This window comes from Macaca thibetana, chromosome X, assembly GCF_024542745.1.
Source record: "Macaca thibetana thibetana isolate TM-01 chromosome X, ASM2454274v1, whole genome shotgun sequence".
Taxonomy (NCBI): domain Eukaryota; kingdom Metazoa; phylum Chordata; class Mammalia; order Primates; family Cercopithecidae; genus Macaca; species Macaca thibetana.
In genome coordinates, this window is record NC_065598.1 from 21,557,340 (window position 1) to 21,583,739 (window position 26,400).

The window sequence follows — 26,400 nt, forward strand, 5'->3', positions numbered from 1 at the left end:
GGTTTATGCCATTCTTCTGCCTCAGCCTCCCGAGTAGCTGGGACTACAGGCGCCCGCCACCTCGCCCGGCTAGTTTTTTGTATTCTTTAGTAGAGATGGTGTTTCACCATGTTAGCCAGGATGGTCTCGATCTCCTGACCTTGTGATCCGCCCGTCTCGGCCTCCCAAAGTGCTGGGATTACAGGCTTGAGCCACCGCGCCCGGCCTCAAGTTGGCTTTTATCCTAGCAGCTTACTTAAGCCCTAACCTACTTACAATTGTTTTACATAGTATATAATATTTCCCATACTTGATTGTGTTTCTTAAGTTTCATTTTTAATTTTCAAATCAAAACAGGAAATATAAGCTGGGCACAGTGGCCCACGCTCTCAGCATTTTGGGAGGATAGCTTGAGGCCAAGAGTTCAAGACCAGTCTGGGCAACATAGCAAGACTCTGCCTCTACAAATTTTTTTTTTAATTAGCCAAGCATGGTGGCATGCATCTGTAGTCCCAGCTACTCAGGAGGCTGAGGCAGTATTGCCTGAGCCCTGGAGTTCGATACTGCAGTGAGCTAGAAGCACACCAATATACTCCAGCCTGAGTGAAAGAGGAGGATCCTGTCTCAAAAAACTGTCAAAAAAAAAAAAAAAAAAAAAAAAAAAACACCAGAAAATATAGAGAAGAGGTAGCTATTTCGAATGCTTGTAGAACTATTATAATATTACTGTTTTTAGACTAAGGAACATTCTCCAAAAATATGATTTTGCACACACTTTTGATTGCCTACCCAAAAGCCATTTCTCTCTCTCTTTCCTTCTGGCAGAGCCTGCTTCCCATAAGAAGGGCTAAAAATGCCAGACACTCTCTTTCAACCTCCTTTGCATATAGGACTGGCCACATGACCCATCTGGTCAAATTAACCTTTCAGCCACACTCTTCCAAAAGGCTTTTAGAAAGATTTTTCATGGTAATGAAAACAAGAGATATTCAAGGAGAGCTTTTTTTCCCCACCTCTTCCTTCCTGACATTTCATAGGCATTTCATTTCATGGGAGCTATGGAAGCTATATTGCAGCCATTAAGCAGTAGACAAAGCAAACGTGCTGAGGATGTCAACAAACAGGGATGGAAAGAACCTGGATCACTGACGATGACACTGTTTAGCTTGGGACCATCCCCTTCTGTATTAGTCAGGGTTCTCTAGAGGGAGAGAACTAATAGGATGGATAGATAGATAGATAGATACATAGATAGATAGATAGATAGATAGATAGATAGATAGATAGATAGAGATATATATAGATATATACACATACATATATGGGAGTTTATTAAGTATTAACTCACGCAATCAAGAGGTCCCATAATAGGCAGTCTGCAATCTGAGGAGCAAGGAGAGCCAGTCTGAGTCCCAAAACTGAAGAACTTGGAGTCCAATGTTTGAGGGCAGGAAGCATCCAACACCGGAGAAGGATGTAGGCTGGGAGGCTAGGCAAGTCTAGTCTTTTCACATTTTTCTGCCTGCTTTACATTCTACCCATGCTGGCAGCTGATTAGATGGTGCCCACCCAGATTAAGGGTGGATCTGCCTTTCCCAGTCCACTGACTCAAATGTTAATCTCCTTTGGCAACACCCTCACAGACACACTCAGGATCAATACTTGGCATCCTTCAATTCAATCAAGTTGACACTCAGTATTAACCATCACACTTTCTAAACATCTTATTAGGTAAAATGATACAACTTCCTGTTAGATATGCGACTTTCTTCGAAACAGGGTCTCACTGTGTTGCCCAGGCTACAGTGCAATGGCGTGATCATGGCTCACTGCAGCGTCAAACTCCCGGGCTCAAAGTGATCCTCCCACGTCAGCCTCCTGAGTAGCTGGGACCACAGATGTGTGTGTGTGTGTGTGTGTGTGTTTTTTTTTTTTAAGAGAGACAGGGTCTTGCTATGTTGCCCAGACTGGTCTCGAACTCCTGGGCTCAAGTGATCCTCCTGCCTCAGCCTCCCAAACTCCTGGGATTATAGGTGTGAGCCATTGTGCCTGGCCAGATGTAACACTTTTAGCTGGATATTGTTATTCACAACTGAAAGCTTCTTAACTTGTTCAATGCGATTTTAAATACAGTCCAGGAGGAACCTATTTTACACCAAATATTGACTAACTTTCTCTCAGATATTGGAAGGGCATGTTCCTAAGCAATAAGCATATGAGAAAATCCTTGTAATGATGATATAAAGGGAGTTTGCCAGTTTAAACACCTGCGGGTTGCCCTGGTAAATGTCAGGTATCACAGGGTCAGAAAGATTAGTTCATAATGTACTAGGAAAAACATCCTGCAATATGTATGAAAATATACATTGTAAAAAATATTTTTAGGCCGGGCGCGGTGGCTCAAGCCTGTAATCCCAGCACTTTGGGAGGCCGAGACAGGCGGATCACGAGGTCAGGAGATCGAGACCACCCTGGCTAACACGGTGAAACCCCGGTCTCTACTAAAAAATACAAAAAACTAGCCGGGCGAGGTGGCGGGCGCCTGTAGTCCCAGCTACTCGGGAGGCTGAGGCAGGAGAATGGCGTAAACTCGGGAGGCGGAGCTTGCAGTGAGCTGAGATCCGGCCACTGCACTCCAGCCCGGGCGACAGAGCGAGACTCCGTCTCAAAAAAAAAAAAAAAAAATATATATATATATATATATATTTTTGGCTAAGTGTATTGGCACAATTATTAGAATACAATCTAGAAACATTTACTTTAAATTTTAAGAGCAATGACAAGACTGCTGATCTTAATTAGTCAAAGTTTTTCTTAAGGATTTCAATTCAAATGTGTCCTTTATTCTGATTGTGATGGGACTTTTGAGTTGTCCTATTTGAAATGCCAAGTAAATTTTCCAGATGGAAAGAATTCACAAAGTAGCTTTGAAATAGTTTCTGTGATGCCTTAGAAAACCCAGACATCTGACCTTATATTTTACCTGATAAATAGAAAAAGCCACTTGCTGATAAAATTTTGTTATTCACAGGTGATTACATGAGTGAATTCATTTTTCTACCTGCTATTTTGCTAGAAAACTATCTTCATTAAAATTTTAGATTCCTATAATTTATATGGAGCTCACACATTCGATTTACAGATTTGGAATACTTATCAATTGATGTCCATTTTATTTTTTCTTTTAGTTGCTGAGATGAGACATCCATTTTTCTCAAAATGTATCAGGTCAAGCTAAAAAAAGAAGTGAAATTAATATGAAAATATCTGTTAAAGGACATCAGTGTCCAAGCTCACCATCCTTTCTATCTGTCATTCATCTGCACATAGTCAGGGCTTATACAATAGAATTAAATATACCATCCCAGAGGACACCTGGCAGTGTCTGGAGACATTTTTGGTTGTCACAACACGGGGGCATGGTGCCACTGGCATCCTTGGTAGAGGACAAGGATGCTGCCACACATCCCACAGGGCAATCCCCACAGCAAAGAATGCTCCAGCCCAAAATGTCAATAGTGCCAGGGTTGAGAAACCCTGTTCTACACCAAGCACCTTGACGTCTAAAATACAACACAAACTGGTTCTTTGTTCATTAGAATTCCTACAGAGGAAAGAATAGATTGCTATCATTTTACAGTCATCTCAACAATTGAAGTCAGGAGAAGCCTTGATTCTTATAAACCGTAAAACGTTAGTTTGAAGTCTAGTTTGTGGGTATCATTTGTTTTCTATGAGAAATTCCTTCTTTTGATGTTTTATTTTCTTTCACACAAAGACAGGACTTACATGAGCCTTCCTTTCTGCTATTCCTTTTCTTAAAAAAAAATTGTTTTATGGCTGGGCGCAGGGGCTTATGCCTGTAATCCCAGCACTTTGGGAGGCCAAGGCAGGCGGATCCTGAGGCCAGGAGCTCGAGACCAGCCTGCCCAACATGGTGAAACCCTGTCTCTACTAAAAATACAAAAATTAGCTGGATGCAGTGGCAGGTGCCTGTTATCCCAGCTACTCAGGAGGCTGAGGCAAGAGAATCGCTTGAACCCAGGAGGCAGAGGTTGCGGTGAGCCGAGATCACGCCATTGCACTCCAGCCTGGGTGACAAGAGTGAAACTCCATCTCAAAAAAATAAATAAATAAATAGTTTTATATCTAGTGTGTCTTGAAGTGAACCTGAACCTCACTAACATTGCCAAGAGTCTACCCCAAGACGTGGACCATAGATGTGAGTTCAATATAAATTATATGGCTATAGGAAAGTCACTTAGAGAAACTTTCATTGTGCCTCAGTATCTCCCTGAGATCCCTGCTTTGCTTGTAGACATAATGTGAAAACATTTCACTTGGAAATAAAGTCACCATCCAAATCTAAGATCTGATATAAAACAGATGATAAAGAACACTAAGTTCACATTACCCTTCCTGGTATTTTAAATGTCTTTTCTATCTTTGAAAAGCTGACCTGGAACACAGAGAAGGGAATTTTTTTTTTTTTTCCTTTTAAAGATCCCTATGGAGGATTGTTCTGGAATCCATCAGAATGTTCTAATATCTAACCTCTAATTTGTCATGATAAGACATGACACATTGCAATGTAGATTGATAAAACTACTTTGGAAAACAATTTATCAACACTCATCAACCTCAAAAAGGTTCATGCCCAATGCCTGTAATCCCAGCTACTTGGAAGCCTGAGGCAGGAGGATTGCTTGAGCCCAGGAGATTGAGGCTGCAGTGAGCCATGATTGTGCCACTGCACTCCAGCCTGGGTGACAGAACAAGATCCCATCTCTTAAAAAAAAGAAAAAAAAAAAAATTAAAGAGTCCACGCCCTTTGAGGCAGTAATTCTTTTTCTGGAAATTTATTCTACAGTTCTAAAGTAATACTCCTAAATATATACTAGGCTTTCTACAAAGAGATGTTCCTAAAAGTGTGATTTACCACAGTGAATAACTGTAAACTACCTAACTGTCCGAGAACCAAAACAGTTGAATTGATACATTAAATTCACTAACTTAACTCAGCTTTATGTCTACATAAACATAGTAAAAGTTATTTTTATAGAACATATGTGATAACATGGGGAAATATTTTTATTAAAAGATAAAACAGGATATGAAACTATACTCACTACATGATTATAATATCATAAGAAATCAAGCAAAATCCTATAAATTGGTATAATCAAAGCTGTTTACCCAGAAATTCCACATCTAAGATCCTTAATCCTAGGGAAATGATTGGCTACAGGAATTTTTTTTTTTTTTTCCTGAGACAGGATCTCACTCTGTCACCCAAGCTAGAGTGCAGTGGCATGATCATAGCTCACTGCAGCCTCGACCTCCCAGTCTCAAGCAATCCTCCTGCCTCAGCCTCCCAAGTAGCTGGGACCACAGGCAGGCACTACCACGCCTGGCTAATTTTTTGTATTTTTCATAGAAATGGGGTCTCCATATGTTGCCCAGGCTGGCCTTGAACTCCTGTGTTCAAGTGATCCTCCTGTCTCAGTCTCCTGAGTAGCTGGGACCATAGGCATGTGCCACCATGCCTGGCTTTTTTTTTTTTTTTAAATAGAGATGGGGGTCTCCCTATGTTGCCCAGGCTGGCCTTGAACTCCTGGGCTCAAGTGATCCTCCTCGGTCTTTCAAAGTTCTGGGATTACAGGGGTGAGCCACCACGCCAAGCCTGTTACAGGGAAATTAATCACCATGCAAAAATGTAGAAACAATTTTAATTTTTTTTTAGTAAAAAAGTGGAAACAACTCAAATGTCCAACAACTCAAATAATAAGAGATTCATAAAAATCAATTACGGTACAACAATACAGTGGAAAGATGAGCGACCAATACAATGATATTGAAACATGTTTCTTAACAAGACAACATGTTCATAATATATTAAGTGAAAATTCAGGTTTAAAAGGGTAGACACATTAAAAATCCCTTAAAAGAGTAGGAAGAGGTAAGAATGTGTATGTTTAGTATATAACTATAAGTCCAAAAGAATATTTTCTGCAAAAATAGTTGGTTGTCTTTGAGTGGTAAAAGTATAAGGAGATTTTTTTTTCAGTTTGCTTGTATGTATTTTTCCATATTTCTATAGTAAGCATGAACGATCTGCATAAAGAAAGAAATACATCAAATGTTAGCAATGCCTACAGAATAGAACTATGGATCTTTCCTTATTACATTTTGTATCCTGTATTTTCCTCATGGTCTTTACTTTTAGAAGAAAGCACTATCCGGTGTCTTCCTTAGGAGAAATATCTTGGTTCAGTCACTTTACTTCTTTAAAATACCTGTCTCAGATGGGATAGGGTAGGTTATGCTGTTGTAACAAACAAGCCCAAACAACAAAGATGTATTTCCCACTCATGCTACATGTCCAGCACAGGTTGTCTGGCAGCGCTGACTGCCACAGTGACTCAGAACCTTAGTCTGTGGAACAGCTACCATGTCAAACTGTGCCAGCTGCCACACTAGAGCAAAAAAGAGCTCTGGAAAGTCACACATCAGCAACAAGTTGCCCCAGCCTGAAAGTTACTCTTATTACACAGTGGCCACAATGAGTCACATGGCCCTATCCAATTCATAGGAGGCCAGGACATGGGTAGAACAGATTATCTTTGGTGAACGGCACCTAATTCACCAGCTCAGAACACTGTAAGCAAATGTTGAAAGAACTATAAGGAGACATCAACAAATTTGTAATCACAGTGGTCATATTCCTGGCACCTGCTACTTTAGTCTGTGGCCAACTTTATCTTGTTAGATGCAAGCATTGTAGAAAGCACACCAATGTGTCAGATGGAGACCAGATACCACAAGCAAAACAGGACATGCTTTTTGTGAAATCAAAAACTAACAATGCATTTGTTGATTGTGTGGCAAAAAGAGGATAAAGGAGCATGCAATACATACCTAGGTGACAGCGTTTCACGTTTACTAGGTATATACTCAGCTGGGCAAAGAAAAGTGTAGCTTTCATCACTTCTCGGCCTTTTGGCTAAGATCAAGTGAAAACTGTGGCTTTCTTCTTTCTCTCTGACTGCTCTGATTTACCTTACAAGCCCCCACCCTCTAGGTAGAAGTAGGGAGGGGAAACAAGATTGAACTCAATTTATTAACCTCAATTCAATCCCTAACTTAAAATGTCTTTGTAGGCAAATAGTCCCTACTTGGATGACTCAGTTAAGTGCTCAACTGGTAAGAGTTCCACCCCTTCCTCTACTCCTCTCCAGGATGGCATCCGGTGTGTGAGGGAGGGGCGTAGCTTTCGAGACCTCTTAATGGCAGAGGGCAGATGTTAATCCTCCCAAAGGAAAGTAAGATCCAGACCTCCCCATTTGCAGTCCTCTGCCTTCTGAGCAACCTAGCTAACATACTTCCTACCCTAGGACTTAACCTAGAAGGAGGCGATCAGAACAATCGTGTCTTGTGACCTGCCCCGCAAACTGGGAAGTGGGAAGGGGTTAGGGAGTGGGGAGTGGGGAGTGTTTTCCTCTCTACTCTTTACAGCCTGACCAGGCCTCCCTTCTATCCTGCACACAGGCCTGTGTATTGAAAAGGAAGCTTTGTGATTTAGAAATCCCTTTCTTTCTCCAAAAAGCCTGGGTTTTATATATATTATTTTACTCAAAAGAGGTCAAGAAAATCAGCTTTGAAATTCAAAACTGATGAATGGACTCTGTTCTAGATAGCACCTGTTCATCCTTTCTTTCCTGGGACAATAACCTTAATGACTCTATGAAAAGGCTAGCAGGAAATGGGATTTAAAGGGGAAAATCAAAATGCATTGGTTTAATTATTATAAAAGGTGTTCCTCAGAGGCGAGATTGGAAGAACTGAAGTAATGAGGTATCTATTTTCTTGGGTGTCTTGTGAGATTTATCTCTTTTCTTCACAGAGACAAAGTAAAATTTTCAAAAATATGACCCTAATGAAAATACAGAATGAACACCTCACTGGTTTTATGCATTAATGAGGGAACCAGTAGGATGGTAAATCTGGCACAAAGGAGAATTCAAAAGATACGTTTAAAAAGAAAAAGCATACCGAAATAAGCTTGCTAAGTTAGAGGCAAAACAAGGCAATAAAACCATAACCTTTGAGGTCACCTCTTCTACTGCAAAGAAATCATTTGCCTCTCTACCGGACAAAAACCTCCAAGTTAACGTGCCTGGGCTTTAATCAAGCAATAGTGCATTCTCATAGAGAACTGAATAATCCTTGGGTGGGCCCTTTAAATGGAGGCCTTTTAATAAAGCTTCAGTCTGGAAATTGAAAAGACAAGCAGTCATTCTGTCTCCTTGTTTCCAAGTGTTAGGTAATTTTTCTTAACATACTCAAACATTGCCTACATCCCACCCACCTTAACACACACAAAACCGATCTGCTGAGAGCTGATGGAAGAAAGAGTTATGAATGGATTAAAGAACCTATAGGAATAAAAGATGGGGATTTAAAGCAAGCACAGGTTTTTGCTTCAGAGACACAAGTGAATGGGTATCTTTAAAAGCCTAAATATGTGATTTTGTTCTAAACCTACATATTTTAAAGATGTTTAAATTACGCTTTCCTTTTAAAATTACCTTTTCCTTTTCAAAATCTAGATAGACTTAACTAGGCCTGAATGAGTCCATTACCAAAGCAGATTAATCTGGTTAAATGAAACCATAGGGGCATGTGATAATTATTTTTCAGTTGTCACAGGTTACATAGGTTACCACAGTCCATTAATGTATGCTAGCCCATTAAGTTACTGAAATGACAAACATTATTGCATCGATAAGGCATATTCAGTTCAGTTGAGATAGAAACCATTCTCCAAATGATAGTAGTTTCCAAAATAAACCTATTTTTAAAAATCTCATAACAGCTCATTTGTAATACAGCTTGCTGCTCAGATGGTTTCTGAAAAGTATCTTCTTAGAGAGAAATCAAAACATCTCATGTACTCCATAAATATACACACCTATTATGTATGCATAAAAATTAAAATTTTAAATTTAAAAATTTTTAAAAACAAAACAGACAAAAAAAGTAAACAAATATTATAATAGGACAAAGCCTACTCTGAATAGCAGGTTCCCCATGGAATTTTGTTTTCTGAGTAGAGAGCAAGATCATCTGATTAAAAGGCTCAAATTCTCTGAAACTTTCTATTGAAGGCTATGATGTGTAACATGAGCACATTTCCGTATTAAGGTTATTCAGCTGTGGGAAACACCAGAACCCACACAAAGCTCTTCCTTTAAAAGCTGAATAAAATCTAAGACAGTGCATGTTGGTGCAGAAATGAGAAATCTAAGTTGTTGTTCGCTGACTGCTTGGCTGTGTTTTTTTGTTTTTTTGTTTTTCCTGCAAGAAAGCAGAGACACACATTTGAGAAAGCATTGTAACTCAAAAGCGTGACCACAACTAAGAAATTTAAGTAACCATGTCACAGAAACACAGGAACATAGATTCTGTTGGCTAATCCGAATAGATAATTAATCATGTTCCTGGCAGTGTGGAATGCAGATTTGCATGCTATTCACAGAGACTTTGGCAGGCAGGCTGAGAGCTCTCTGGAATATCAGATCTGGAGTGTCTTGAGGAACTATTAAGTCAGTCATTCTGAGATCTACAGATTTCTTGGATCAGTAACATTTAAAAATAATGTTGAAGACCAACATGGTATTAACAACTTCTTATTTTGGCAAATAATAATATTGTAAAAAATACTTACTATTTATAATTGCCATTACTTCATAAAATATATGGTTTCACAGACTCTATATTTTTAGGCTAGTTTGTAATTGGATTCGCTGTTGGATTTGGGGGTCAAGATATCTTTAAGTAACTTAACTTATTTCTCAAACCTTTCATTAGTGACTGAAAGGCATATTGAAGTACCTGCCATGTCCAGTCAAAATGAATGTTACTTCCGAGACAGGTGAATGTGACAGAACTAGACTGGTTCTAGATAGGAGCTTGGTTCTTCAGAGCTCTTCTGTGGGATCAGCTTGTCTTAAGGAGGGTTTTTTCAAATGGTGGGGAGATAGGAGATTGAAACATTGACCAAATTCCAACTGTGGCATGTTTTCAGCTTTCCTCTGCCCTCCCTGACCTGTAAATAAGAATTAAATCAAGTAATACTCCCCAAATGCCTATTACAAAGAGTGCAGGGTTAAGCTTTGGGGCAAAATTTCTCAAACTTAAGTCTTCATAAGAATAGTCTGAGAACCTATCAAAAGGCAGATTCCTGGGTCTTAGTGCCATGGGTTCTGAAGTCTGAGATGGCAACCATGGAATCTCAATTTTTAACAAGCATAACGTGATTTTGGTGGAAATGGTCCATGCGTCCCATCTTTAGAAACATTAGCCTAGGAGCAAAAAAAACAAAACAAAACAAAAAAAAACCCGCTTCCAATTGCTGTAATGACATACTAGGTCATTCAGACCAACTTTTCTGCTGAACATAATATATTAAACATCTTCTTAAAAGCATCAAAAAGCTAACAAAATAGTGATAAATTACTAGGATGTGATTCAGGAAAGAATGGAAATCCACAGAAGTGAGCCTGATATTCTGAACCATTTTTGCCTTCCCATTATTAGCAGATCCTGAAGAGACAACTGAGAGGGTGAGCTGTTTTCTTAGCAAGCTCATGGGAATAGGGATGCAAAAGTCAGAGATCAGGACCTGCCAAGGGTGGACACATGGTAAACCAGTCCTCATCCCATACACATGCACACACATGTTAGGAGGAAGGATGAACTGGAAGTGGCTTGCTCAGAGAATCTCACATCTTGAATTTGGACTAGGGTGATCAACTTGGGCCTCAAATTACTCTGACAAATAATTTTTCTGATATAGTGCCCAGCACACAATCAAAGGTAACCAAGACTAATTGGGACAGAAAACCTTGAGCAAGAACCACTAGGAAAAATGAACAACAAAATAGATTTAGAATGACTCCAGATGCTGAGTAACTCTAAATGAGTATTAACTATGTGAAACAATTAGTATTCCCCTGTGGAAATACATAGATGATGATAGATAGATAGATAGATAGATAGATAGATAGATAGATAGATAATTTATTTTAAATGCATGACAATCATAGTATAAAGTCTTGAGAGAAAAATAAATGGAGATAAAAATGTTCTAAATTCTTAACATTATCCAAAAGGAAAGGAAAGGTGTCAATTAAACTTAGATATTTGGCTGGGTGTGGTGGCTCATGCTTGTAATCCCAGCACTTTGGGAGGCCAAGGCAGGAGAATTGCTTAAACTCGGAAGTTTGAGACCAGCATAGACAACATAGTGGGACTCTGTCTCTACAAGAAATAAAGAAGTTAGCTGATCTTGGTGATGGGCACCTATAGTCCCAGCTACTCAGGAGGCTGAAGCAGGAGAATCGCTTGAGCCCAGGAGGTCGAAGCTGCAGTGAGCTATGATTGTACCACTGCACTGCAGCCTCGGTGACAGCAAGAGACCTTGCCTCAAAAAAATAAGATATTTAGGCCAGTCACGGTGGCTCATGCCTGTAATCCCAGCACTTTGGGAGGCCGAGGTGGGCAGATCACCTGAGGTCAGGAGTTCGAGACCAGCCTGGCCAACATGGTGAAACACCATCTCTACTAAAAGTATAAAAATTAACTGGGCGTGGTGGCAAGCGCCTATAATCTCAGCTACTCAGGAGGCTGAGGCAGGAGAATCGCTTGAACCCAGGAGGCGGAGGTTGCAGTGAGCTGAGATTGCGCCACTGTACTCCAGCCTGGGCGACAAGAATGAGACTCCATCTCAAAAAAAAAAAAAAAAAAAAAGATATTTATAAGTGAAACATACATGCTGTAATTCTAGGGTAACCACCAAAAGAATAAAAGAAGAGTATGTGATATAGAAACTGAAAGAAATTTTTAAAAATTGAATGTAAAAGTCATCAATCCAAAAGAGGGTAAGGACAGAAAGAAAAAGAAACACAAAACAGACAAGAAAAGAAAAAGTACATAATAATGAGATTTTAACACAAATATATCACAATTACATTGAATATAAATGGACTACATTTTCCAGTGAGAAAACAAAGGTTATAAAATAGAAAATAGACAAATAAGCAGTACTACTATGTGTTGTTTAAAGAGACACATTTAAAACATAAAAATAAAGAAGGGCAGAAAGTAAATAAATAACAATAATTTACTCCACAATTGGTAACTAAAAGCAAGTTGATATAGCTATATTAATATCACACAAAATAGACTTCAAGCAAAAAGAGTTCTTAGAAATAAAGCAAGTCACTTCTTAAGAAAAGTTCAATTCACTAGGAAGAGAGAACAATTTTAAATTTGTGCATAACTAATAACCTGGCCTGAAAATATATAAAATAAAAATTGAGGCCGGGCATGGTGGCTCACACCTGTAATCCCAGCACTTTGGGAGGCTAAGGTGGGTGGATCACCTGAGGTCAGGAGTTTGAGACCAGCCTGGCCAACATGGAGAAACCCTGTCTGTACTAAAAATACAAAAATAAGATGGAAGTGGTGGTGCATGCCTGTAGCCCCAGCTACTAGGGAGGCTTAAGCAGGAGGATCACTTGAATGCAGGAGCCGGAGGTTGCAGTGAGCCAAGATCATGACACTGCACTCCAGCCTGGGCAACAGAGTGAGACTACATCTCAAAAAAAAAAAAAAAAAGAAAAGAAAAGAAAAAAAGAAAGAAAGAAAAAAAAATTGAGGCTCATACCTGTAATCCTAGCACTTTGGGCAATGGAGAAGTGAGAATCAATTGAGTACAGGAATTTGAGACCAGCCTGGGCAATATAGCAAAACCTTGTTTCTACAAAAAAATTTTTTTACATAGCTGGATGTAGTGGCATATGCCTTTAGTCTCAGCTACTCAGAAGGCTGAGGTGGGAGGATCACTTGAGCCTGGCAGCTAGAGGCTGCAGTGAGCTATAATGGTGCACGGCACTCCAGACTGTGTGACAGAGTGAGACCCTGTTTCTAAATAAATAAATAAAAATAAATAAAAAATAAAAATTGATAAAAATAAAAATTGATAAAATCAAAATTAAAAGTACATCAAAGAGAACGAAGAAAACCCCCAGTCATTGTGAGTGACATTAATACAACTTCCTTAGTTACTGGTAGAACCAATAAACAAACAAACAAACAAAAATCAAAACACATAGGTGTACTCTACACAGCCACTACAGGTATGACCGTGTAAAACAATAGACAAGGCCAAAGTCCCGGGAGGATCATGTATAAGGGAATTCCTCCCAGAGGGCAGGACCAAGGTCTGACAGGAGAACTTCCTTCACTACTAGGGAGTCTTTGCACATCTTGCCAAACATGATTTCATCCCTTCTATGCACCAGTGACTGATGAGTGCTTTCCATTCTACATTTTCCCAAATAGGAGTTTTCTCTGTGTCTATCCTGTTCTTGCTCTATATGATGTGCCAAATGTTGAGTAGTGCTGGGGAAGTAATGTTCTATTATTATATAGATCTCTGGATCCTGAGACAGTAGATCTAGACCTGACAGAAAACACTGCACGTTACACAGAGGTGTCAGACTTTGTTTTGTACTCAGGAAATGGATTGTACTTTGAGGGATGAGTGTATTCTGTGTGCATGAATATTAGATGCCCAGGGTTTGGAAGTGTCAGAGTTTGCTAATTGTTCCCTGTGTCCATTTTGCCTTTCTACTTTTTGGTAACAGAGCCCACCTGCATGTGAACTCATCACATGGCTGCCCAGCAAGACACTACATTTTCCAGTCTCCATGAGGATAGATGTGGTCACGTGACTGAGTCTGGGCCAATGGGATGTGTGTAGCTGTGATGTATATTCATCTCCATAAAGATGAAGCTGCTTACCCTGAATATTCTGTCCATTAGTTGGGAAGTGGCAATGAATGGAACAATGCCTTGGGCCCCAAGAGGGATCCTGAGTATGGCAGAGCTGCCCACCAGCCTAGGTTCCTATATGTCATCATGTGACAGAGCTGCCCTGCAGACCCTGGACTGTTATATTAATATAAAAAAGAAATAAACTTCTATCCTATATAAGCTATTGTGCTTTAGGATTCCTTTGCTACAGTAACATTGCCTGTACCCTAACTAATACATATATGTGTTATGGAGTGACAAAGGTCAGTTGGGAAGGTGAGGGTGAAGAGGAAACACTTGTTGTTAGCCTAATAGTAAGCTCAGGAGTCAAGACTTGACAGGCTTGGTAATGGTGATGGGGTAACTGATGAAATGGCTTCAGCTACCTTTTGTGTGATGTTTATAATTCCATATCTCTGGGCAATTCTCTCCAGAATATCACGTCCGTATCTCTCTTGAAAACAAATAGGCTCCTCAAACTCAACATTTCAAAGCTTAGCTTTCTTCCCCGCAAAGCCTTTCCTTCTTCCTGTATTTTCTATACAGGTTGATGACTGTACCTTTCAATATCACCCTGCACCCACTTGTCAGTAGAAACTAGAATCACCCTTGATTCTTCCTTCATCACCACACAATTTCTCATAAAGGCCATCTACTTCTGTTCTTTTTCCTCTATTCTCATCGCCAGTGCGTTAATTCAAGTCTTCATTATCTCTTACTTCAAATGTTGCAGTAATCTTTCTTTTTTTCTATTTCTTTTTCTTCTTTTTTTCAGCATTCTTCTTTCTAGCTGATCTCTCTGATTTCAATCTCCCCCATGCCTCATACTGCTCTCTCTTTTTCCAAATAACAAATTTGACCATGTCACTTACCCTGTTTAGACATCTTCTTCAATTTCTCAGTTTTCTTTTTTTGAGATGGAGGAGTCTCATTCTGTCACCCAGGCTAGAATGCAGTGGCGCCATCTCGACTTACTGCAGCCTTGACTTCCCAGGCTCAAGTGATCTTCCCACTTCAGCCTCCCTAGTAGCTGGGACCACAGGCACATGCCACCATGCCAACTAATTTTTTGTATTTTTGATAGAGATGGGGTTTTGCCATGTTGCCCAGGCTGGTCTCAAACTCCTGAGCTCAGGCGATCCGCCCGCCTCAGCCTCCCAAAGTGCTGAGATTACAGGCGTGAACCATCGCACCTGGCCATCTTCTCCAATTTATTTTAAGCTAAGGAGCCTGGACTGGTCCCCTTTGAACCCTTATCAAGCCCCTCAGTACACTGTGGGCCCCGGGCACAATGAGCCTTTATAGACAATGTTCTCTCTGCCTGGAACACTTTTATCCTGTCTTCATTTAACAGACTCCTACTCTGCCTTCAAAACCCAGTTTAAACATGATTCAGTGAAATATCTTCTCAGGCCAGGCACGGTGGCACACTCCTGTGATCCCAGTACTTTGGTAGGCCAAGGCAGAAGGATACTTAAGCCCAGGAGTTTGAGACCATCCTGGGCAACATAGTGGGACCCCATCTCTACAAAAAATTTTAAAATTAGCCAAGCATGGGGGTGCATGCCTGTAGTCCCAGCTACTGGTGAGGCTGAGGCAGGAGGATCACTTGAGCCCAGGAGATCAAAGCCGAGGGGAGCTGTGAGCATGCCACTGTACTCCAGCCTGGGAGACAGAATAAGACTCTGTCTCAAAAAGAAAGAAAAAAAGAAAGATGAAAGAAAGAAAGAAAGAAAAAAAGAAAGAAAGAAAGAAAGAAAGAAAGAAAGAAAGAAAGAAAGAAAGAAAGAAAGAAAGAAGAAAGAAGAAAAGAAAGAAGAAAGAAAGAAGGAAAGAAAGAAAGAAAGAAAGAAAGAAAGAAAGAAAGAAAGAAAGAAAGAAAGAAAGAAAGAGAAAAGAGAAAGAAAGAAAGGAAGGAAGGAAGGAAGGAAGGAAGGAAGGAAGGAAGGAAGGAAGGGGAAGGAAAGATCTTCCCAGAATCCCCTGGTTTAGTTGTTTAGCTATTCCCACCTCAATATTTGATACATGAATGAATGAATTAAAGATACAACATTAAGAACCAAATCCCAAAGAACACATCCGTCAGAAAGAAAAAAAATGTAAAAAGTATAGAAATTTACCACTGGAAAGGGAGCTTACAGATTGTAAAGATCATCTAATTGTGTTTACAGATGAGGTTCAGAGATATTACGTGACTATCTCAGGATCAGACAGGGTCTGACTATGCTGCCCAGGCTGAAATGCAGTGGCTATTCACAGGCACACAGCACACTACAGCCTCAAGCTCTTGGGCTCAAGCAATGCTTCTGAGTTGCTGGCACTGCAGGTGCACATCATTGTGCCTGGCTCTTCTTGTACTATTTTTTTCTGTATTTTGCTGTGAATGCATTAGAGAATAATTTTAATAGAAGGATTTATTTGAAAAGTTGAATTTAAAGGTTCAATGATTCAGCTTGCCAACAAAGTTTCACTTCAAATCAAATATGAAAGGATCAAAATGTCAGCGTGATCTTGTCACAAAGATAATTATCTAAGTTACAAGCCATTCTCCCAGAGAGACTAATAGAAACCCTGTGTACACACCAATGTAGACATTGAAAACAAGAGATGATCCAGTTCAAGGATTCTAAACACTTTTTTTTTTTTTTTTTTTTTTTTTTTTTTACCTAGGAGCCCTTTGGCAGGCTGACTTCTCAGAATAATGCTTTTGAATGCATAAAACATCACACATAGGAATACAAAGGAAATCAGTTATATTGAAAATATGCCTATCAAAATAGTAAATACTATGAATGTGTGATATAGCATTATATATGTTTCTTCATTTAATCTATTAATTAACAACATCTATCAGGAGTCTAATTTTGAAGTGGTAATAAGTATAAATGATATTTCAAGATATATGCAACAATTGTCATGTGATACAAAAATATTTCTGATTTCTATTAATGACAAATCACAGGTTCTGCTAGCATGACTATGGTTTAATGCTTGTATTTGCAGTTAAATAAAACACATGCTTTTGTTAGAGATTACTGAAAATAAAAAGGAAATGTTTTTCTCTTTCAAGTTCACTGATACACTAAACCCCAAGTTAAGAATCCCTGGGTTAGTTCAATCCCTCATTTTAAAAGTAAGGGATCTTTTGTCTGAGATATGTAAAAGTAGGCCAAATAAAAATAATTCAGAGAAAACCATTGATGGGTCTATGAAGTTGGCCTTTTTCAACTCAGCACAGTTCCCTTAAGGAGCTTGGGTTTAAAAACAAACAAAAATTCTTGAAAAGGGAGGTTGTTTTTATATAATTTCTGCTTTCTGCTCAGTGTTCCTGGTCCCTAAGTCCTGCTTGGTACAAAGGCCCTTGAACTAGGGGAAAGGACATGTAAGAACTAAACTGAAATTAGTATCTCAACATATTATCCTGCCACCGTACTAACAACAAGAAAGATGACACAATTAATTTTTGAAGAAATGTCAACAATAAGAAGTGTCCAAAAATGCCCTGTTAAAGAACAGAATGACCAGCCTGGAAATGAACTAATACTGTACAGGGATTTGGGGCAGCTGGATCTTTCAAACCTTTGTGATTGTAGCTCACAGTAAAAAATAGACTTTTCATTGAGACCCATCACTCGCATGCATGTATATACATACATGTGATTCAAACAAAAGTTTCCCCAAACAGACTTGCCTTAATAAGTGATGAGACCCACTGATAGTTTTTGTTTTATTCCTTTCCATTTCATTCAAAAAATGCTAGTCAGTGACTCACTATTCGGGAGCAAGGATTGGGTTACAACCCATAGTTGCATAAATATTGGACTGGATGAACTTCAAGGACTCTCAAATTCTAAGATTCTATGATGTGTGAGTGGATCATATAAATGAGTACAGTATTGCAAGGGGTGGTAAATGTTTTTAAGAAATGCTATTCTTACTTTATTTTTTATTTCCAACTCTTCATTTTGAAACATTTCAAAACTACAGGAAAATCAGAAGCATGGCAAAATAAATGCCCTATCTAGTTCACCAAGATTGACATGTATTTTATTACATTAGCTTTTTCTCTCTCACTGAACACACACACATAGGTATTTAAATATATATATATATATATATATATATATTTTTTTTTTTTTTTTTTTTTTTTTTTTTTTTTTTTTGAGACAGAGTCTCGCTCTGTAACCCAGGCTGCAGTGCAGTGGCACGATCTCGGCTCACTGCAACCTCCACTTCCAGGTTCAAGCGATTCTCCTGCCTCAGCCTCCCGAGTACCTGGGATTACAGCATGCGCCGCCACACCCGGTTAATTTTTGTATTTTTAGTAGAGACAGGGTTTTACTATGTTGGTCAGGCTGGTATCGAACTCCTGACCTCAAGTGATCCACCAGCCTCGGCCTCACAAAGTACTGGGATTACAGGCGGGAGCCACTGTGCCCAGCTGGTATTTAAGTCTATTCTTATTATTTTTGTTAAACCATTTGAAAATAAGTTGCAACATTGTGATACTGAATCTTGAAGTATAATACTTTAGTCTTTACTTCTTGAGAACGGGGATATTTTTCTGCAAAGCCACAATATTATTGTCATATCCAAGAAATTTAGCATTAATGCAACAATATTATCTAGTATACAGATCACATTCACATTTTCCCAATTGCTCCAAATGTCCTTTATAACTGTTTTTCTATCCAATCAAGAACTATGCAGTACACTTGTTATTTCTCATTAGTATCCTTTCATCTTAGTTCTTCATGACACTGAGTTTTTTTTTTTTTTTTTTAATAGGCTTTTGGGGAACAGGTGGTGTTTGGTTAAATGCATAAGTTCTTTAGTGGTGAGTTCTGAGATTTTGGTGCACCCAGTAGTGTACACTGTATGGAATGTGTAATCTTTTATCCCTCACCTCCCTCCCACTTTCCCCCTCCGAGTCCCCAGAGTCCATTGTATCATTCTTACTCCTTTGTGTCCTGGTAACTTACCTCCCATTTATAAGTGAGAGCATGCCATGTTTGCTTTTCCATTCCTGAGTTACTTCACTCAGAATAACACTCTCCAATTCCATCCAGGTTGCTGTGAATGCCATTATTTCATTCCTTTTTATGGCTGAGTAGTATTGCATTATATATATATAATATATATAGGTAATATATAATATATATTATATATACATATGTATGTTATAGATATGTTATATATATGATAACATATTATATTATACATATGTTAACATATATGATATCATATATGTATATCACATTTTCTTTATCCACCTGTTGGTTCGTGGGCATTTTGGACTGGTTCCATATTTTTGCAATTGCGAATTGTGCTGCCATAAACATGCGTGTGCAAGTATCTTTTTCGTATAATGACTTTCTTTCATCTGGGTAGATACCCAGTAGTGGGATTTCTGGATCAAATGGTAGATCTACTTTTAGTTCTTTAAGGAGTCTCCACACTGTTTTCCATAGTGGTTGTACTAGTTTACATTCCCATCAGCAGTGTAGAAGTGTTCCCTTTTCACCACATCCGTGCCAAAATCTATAATTTTTTGATTTTTGATTATGGCCATTCTTGCAGGAGTAAGGTGGTATCTCATTGTGGTTTTGATTTGCATTTCCCTGATCATTAGAGATGATGAGCATCTTTTTTCATATGTTTGTTGGCCATTTGTATATCTTCTTTTGGGAATTGTCTATTCACGTCCTTAGCCCACTTTTTGATGGAATTGTTTGGTTTTTTTCTTGCCGATTTGTTTGAGTTCCTTTTAGATTCTGGATATTAGTCCATTATCAGATGTATAGGTTGTAAAGATTTTCTCCCACTCTGTGGGTTGTCTGTTTACTCTGCTGATTATTTCTTTTGCTGTGCAGAAGCTTTTTAGTTTAATTAAGTCTCATCTATTTATCTTTGTTTTTGTTGCATTTGCTTTTGGGTTATTGGTCATGAAGTCTTTGCCTAAACCAATGTCCAGAGTTTTTTTTCCGATGTTGTCTTCTAGAATATTTATGGTTTCAGGTCTTAGATTTAAGTCTTTGATCCATCTTGAGTTTATTTTTATATAAGGTGAGAGATGAGAATCCAGTTTCATTCTTCTACATGTGTCTTGCCAATTATCCCAGCACCATTTTTTGAATATGGTGTCCTTTCCCAACTTTATATTTTTGTTTGCTTTGTCAAAGATCAGTTGGAGGCCAGGCACCATGGCTCATGCCTGTAATCCCAGCACTTTGGGAGGCTGAGGCAGGGGCATCACTTGAGGTCAGGAGTTCATGACCAGCCTGGCCAACATAGTAAAACCCCATCTTTACTAAAAAATACAAAAATTATCCAGGTGTGGTGGCAAGTGCCTGTAATCCCAGCTACCTGGGAGGCTGAGGCAGGATAATAGTTTGCACCCAGGAGGCGGAGGTTGCAGTAAACCGAGTTTGCACCACTGCACTCCAGCCTGGACAGACAGAGTGAGACTGTCTAAAAAAATGATCAGTTGGATGCAAGTATTTCACTTGATTTTGGGGTTGTCTATTCTGTCCATTGGTCTATGTGCCTGTTTTTATACCAATACCATGCTGTTTTGGTGACTATGGCTTTATTGTATAGTTTGAAGTCAGGTAACATGATGCCTCCAGATTTGTTCTTTTTGCTTAGTCTTGCTTCGGCTATGTGGGCTCTTTTTTGGTTCTATATGAATTTTAGGATTATTTTTTCTAGTTCTGTGAAGAATGATCATGGTGTTCTGATGGGGATTGCATTGAATTTATAGATTGCTTTTGGCAGTATGGTCATTTTCACAATATTGATCCTACCCATCCATGAGCATGGGATGTATTTCCATTTGTTTGTGTCATCTATGATTTCTTTCAGCAGTGTTTTGTAGTTTTCCTTGTAGAGGTCTTTCACCTCCTTTGTTAGGTATATTACTAAGTATTTTATTTTGTGCAGGGGCAGCTATTGTAAAAGGGGTTGAGTTCTTGATTTGATTTTCAGCTTGATTGCTGTTGGTGTATAGCAGTGCTACTGATTTGTGTATATTACCTGCATCTCTGGTATGAAACCCACATGATTATGGTGGGTTATCTTTTTAATATGCCACTGGATTCAGTTAGCTAGTATTTTGTTGAAGATTTTTGCATCTATGTTTATCAGAGATATTGGTCTGTAGTTTTCTTTTTTTGTTATGTCCTGGCTTCATAGAATGATTTAGGGAGAATTCCATCTTTCTCTATCTTGAGGAATAGTGTCCATAGGATTGGTACCAATTCTTCTTTGAATGTCTGATAGAATTCAGCTGTGAAACCATCTGGCCCTGGACTTCTTTTTGTTGGAAATTTTTTTATTACCATTTCAGTCTTGCTGCTTGTTACTGGTCTGTTCAGCATTTCAATTTCTTCCTGGTTTAATCTAGGAGGATTGTATATTTCCAGGAATTTTCACATCTCCTCTAAGTTGTCTAGTTTGTGCCCATAAAGGTGTCCCTAGTGGCCTTAAATGATCTTTTGTATTTCTGTGGTGTCGGTTGTAATATCTCCCATTTTTTTCTAATTGAGCTTATTTGGATCTTCTCTCTTCTTTTCTTGGTTAATCTTGCTAATGGTCTATCAATTTTGTTTATCTTTTCAAAGAATCAGCTTCTTGTTTCATTTATCTTATGTATTTTGTTTGTTTGTTTCAATTTCATTTAGTTCTGCTCTGATCTTTACTATTTATTTTCTTCTATTAGATTTGAGTTTGGTTTGTTCTTGTGTCTCTAGTTCCTTGAGGTGTGACCTTAAACTGTCTATTTGTGCTCTTTCAGACTTTTTGATGTAGGCATTTAATGCTATGAACTTTCCTCTTAGCACTGCTTTTGCTGTATCCCAGAGGTTTTGATAGGTTATGTCACTATTATTGTTCAGTTCAAAGAATTTTTTAATTTCCATCTTGATTTCATTGTTGACCCAATGATCATTAAGGAGCAGCTTATTTAATTTCCATGTATTTGCGTGGTTTTTAGGGTTCCTTTTGGAATTGATTTCCAATTTTATTCTACTGTGGTCTGAGAGGCACTTGATATAATTCTGATTTTCCTAAATGTATTGAGACTTGTTTGTGGCCTATCATATGGTCTATCATGGAGAATGTTCCATGTCATGATGAATAAAATGCATATTCTGCAGTTGTTGGGTAGAATGTTTTGTAAATATCTGTTAAGTCCATTTGTTCTATAGTATAGTTTAAGTCCATTGTTTCTTTTTTAACTGTCTATCTTGATGACCTGTCTAGTGCTGTCAGTGGAGTACTGAAGTCCCCCCGACTATTATTGTGTTGCTGTCTATCTCATTTCTTATGCCTACTAGTAATTGTTTTATAAATTTGGGAGATCCAGTGTTAGGCACATATATATTAGGATTGTGATATTTTCCTGTTGGACTGGTCCTTTTATTATTGTGTAATGTCCCTTTTGTCTTTTTTAACTGTTGTTGCTTTAAAGTTTGTTTTGTCTGATATAAGAATAGCTACTCCTGCTCGCTTTTGGTGTCCATTTGCATGGAATATCTTTTTCCATCTCTTGCACTATCTTGGATGTCCAGTCCAGTTGAGTCCAACTGACTCCAGCCCCGGCTGCCATCTTATTATGCTGGATGAGAGACCCTGCTTAGCTGAACCCAGTCAACTCACAGAACAGTAAGAGATAATAATAATTCAAAAAACATTTATTGACATAATTTCAGACTTACCAAAAATTTGCAAGAATAGTACAATGAATTTTCAGATATCCAGAGTCCCCAATGTTAATCCTTTCCTATATTTGCTTTATTCTTCTCTCTCAATCTCTGTCCACCTATCATCTATCTATCTCTACCCATATTTCACTCTTATCAAAAATAGTTCATTAACATTAATACAATACTATAGTCTGACCTATATACCTGATTAAGTTTCACCAATTGTCCCAACAATATCTTTTATAGCAAAACAAAAAACAAAAACTTCTAAAATATGTGTTGCTTCAGTTATTATGTCTCTTTGGTTTTCTTTCATCTAAAATAATTCCTGAGTCTTTGTTTGTATTTCATGACATTGACATTTTTTGAAACATTCAGGCCAGTTTTTCTGTAGATTGTCCTTCACTTTCAGTTTGTCTGATGTTCCTCGTGACTGGATTTAGATTATTCAGGAATCCCTCAGAATCGATGCAGAGTCCTTCTTAGTGCCTCATATCAGGAGGCACATGCTGTCAATTAGCTCCATTACTGACAATGTTAACTTTGATCATTTGGCTTAGTTGGTAACTGTCGGCAACTGTAAATTTACTGCTTTTCCCTTTGTAATTAGTAAATGCTTTCTGGAGAGATACTTTATGACTCTGTAAATGTCTTCTTACTACTCAAACTTTCACTCGCTGGCTTTAGCATCCATTAATGATTCTTGCCAGAATCAATTATTATTATAATGGCCACCAAATAGTTATTGTCATATTTCCATTATTCTTTCTACATTTATAATTTGGCTTTCTACTGTAAGGAAGATCTTTCCCTTCTTATTTGTTTGTTTGTTTGTTCATTTAAGTGTGGACTGATGGATTCTCACTTTATTCAATAAATTATAACTCTTAATACTAGTATTTGCTTTCATGCTCAAATTGTTTCAGAGTTGACCAGTGGGAGTTCTTCAAGCTGGCTCCTGTGGCCTTTTAACATGTCTCCATTATATCTTGAGTGCTCCTCTACTTTTTAACACAAGATGATTCAGGCTCATCTTGTATTTTCCTTGCCCTAGCTCTGATTCCTTTTAGTGGAGAATGTTATGTAGAAAGCAAGATCTAGGTGCTGGGTATGTTTATCATTACTGAGGTATCATTGCTTCTAAAGCCTGTCAACAGACAGAGCTGGGAAAGAGATGTCTGTATGTACATATTTGCACATACATATATGTGTACACACACATGCATTTACATATGTATTCAATATATATACATATATCTATATTCATTTCTATATCTAGCTATCTATATTGATCTACATATATATACACATAATATATAGTCATGACTTCCCAATGATACCTCCAGCTCCAATCCAACACAGTGACATTCAATCTGTTCTTCCCACTTTCCATAATTGTAACTGCCTTCCCCAATAATGAAAAAACTGGATCCCATTATCCACAATGTATTTACTTATTTGCTTAACCCTACACCATATTGAAAGTAGTTTCAGAATTGTGAATTTATGCCTATGCCAAAATAAGCTTTCTGACTAGAGTTCATTATTTGTTTAAAGTTCTTTGAGGGCATGTGGTCCGAATTCTAAAAGTTACTTGGATTAATGCCCCCTTTACAGTGTGATTATGTTTTTATTTGAGAAATGCATCAGTTCACTTGTTTCTGTTTGTATTCAATTTTAAGGTCCTCCGATTGTTATTTTAAGCCACTATGGCTTATCATGCGACAATGGATAACTCTGACACCACTGCATCACATCAGGAGGCATATGATGTCAATTATTAGTGATGGAAGTTGGATCATATAGATAAGCTCTTATCTAGCCAGACCTCTCCGTTATAATTAATAAGTAATCTGTGGGGTGTCTTACTCTATTTTTAAAGTAATTCTTGCTATATGAACTTAAACCACCATAACTACCACGATTGAGGGACCCTAAGTCAGATTTACATTTGACTTACAGATTACATCCTATGTATACCATAGGAATACAGACAGAAGGAAGAGCATCTATTGATGGATTACCCAGTGGGTGGGGTCCACAGCTGGCAAGAAGGTGGATATCCAGCTTTGATGAAAACATTGGATTCTACTTGTAGTTCAACAGCACTTAAAACAGAATGCTACACACTCTGTGTAGGTTTGCCAAGTTGTGATTTGCATCCCAAGTCATGAGATAAGGAAGGAAGGAAGGAAGGAAGGAAGGAAGGAAGGAAGGAAGGAAGGAAGGAAGGAAGGAAGGAAGGAAGGAGAGAAGAGAAGAGAAGAGAAGAGAAGAGAAGAGAAGAGAGAGAGAAAAAAAGAAAGAAAGAAAGAAAGAAAGAAAAAAAAGAAAGAAAGAAAGAAAGAGAAAGGAAGAAAGGAAAGGAAAGGAAGCAGAGGAAGAAAGAGAGAGAAAGAAAGAAAGAAAGGGAAAGAAAGAAAGAAAGAAAGTCTTTTTATTTTAGGTTTTTCGTATGGAGTTAGAATTGGGTGCCTGCTAAGAAAGAAGTCTGTAAAGAATGCTGCTTCTCTTTTTAACAATAATGCATTGATTTTCTAGCTAGGATAAACATCCTACTGTATAAAACTAGTCGAGTCTATGTTGCCCTCTTGGTTCCATGTCTTTTAATTTCTGTCTTTAAATATATTATTTGATCATATTCAAGTGATTGAATCACAGTCCTCTTATATTCCAAATGCACAGATGTTCGTGGCTATATTCCCAGTGCCTAAGATGGGACACAAAGTATGACTGAGTGGGAATTCCTTTTTTTGTTTGTTTGTTTTTTTGAGATAGGGTCTCACTCTGTAGCCCAGGATGGAGTGCAGTGGCGTGATCACAGCTGACTGCAGCCTCAGACTCCCAGGATCAAGTGAGCCTCCCACCTCAGCCTCCTGAGTAACTGGGACCACAGGAGTACACCACCATGCCTGTCTAATTTTTAAATTTTTCGTAGAGATGGGGGTCTTGCTATGTTGCCCAGGCTGATCTCAAACTCTTGAGCTCAAGCAATCCTCCTGCCTTGGCCTCCCAAAGTGCTGGAATTACAGGCGTGAGCCTCCATTCCAGGTCAAATTCTTATTCTTTCATTCACTCTTCACAGAGTTATAGCACACCCACTCCCCTGTTACATGCCAGGAATTATCCTAGGCATCAAACCACAGTGGTTAATAAAATACAGCCCCTGGGTCAAGAGTTCACAGGGTAGATCTAGAGAAAAAGAAAAATATAAAAATTATTAAAATCTGTGGGGCCTGGGGAGAGGAACAGACACTGACAGAAATATGCACTTGGTTTTTGTTGCTACATTTGTAAGGCGTTCTCAATTTATTCACAATTTAGGCACATGGAAGTATTATTCACAGGAAAATGCTTTAAAAAAAAGCACAACATTTCAGTAAGCAGTTGAAAAAACACAGCATAGTTTTGGAAGAGATGGGTAGAGGACTCCAAAGTCTTGTATACATATTTATCATCATCATCATCATTTTTAAAAAGTAATATTTGAGTTAGCTGACAAGTACCTAGGATTACCACTGTTGCTAAATGTTTTCAGAGTAAGGCCTGGGTTTTACAGGATCAGAGAAGAGGTGATGAGAAAAAGCCCCCTATGGTGAACCTGAGTTAAAAGGATGTAACACTCGCATGATATTTTTCTCAGTACAACTGTAGTCTTAAAAATGAAGACAGCCCCCCAAAAATATTTCAATAGCATGTATAATCCCATCCACAGGTAATGGTGAACAATCTTTGTTTATATCCTTCCTATTTTTCCAGAATATAAATATATTTAAAAGCATGTAAAAATATAACCCATCTGTATTTTTTCTTTTGCAATCTGCTTGTCTCACTT

At 38.4% G+C, this 26,400-nt stretch overlaps 1 protein-coding gene across 1 annotated transcript in view; it reads left to right on the plus strand.

The window, feature by feature from the left end:
- Positions 1-26,400, plus strand: part of SMS (spermine synthase) — an 863,947-nt gene that overhangs the window by 764,824 nt on the left and 72,723 nt on the right. The gene's annotated exons all lie outside the window — the stretch shown is intronic.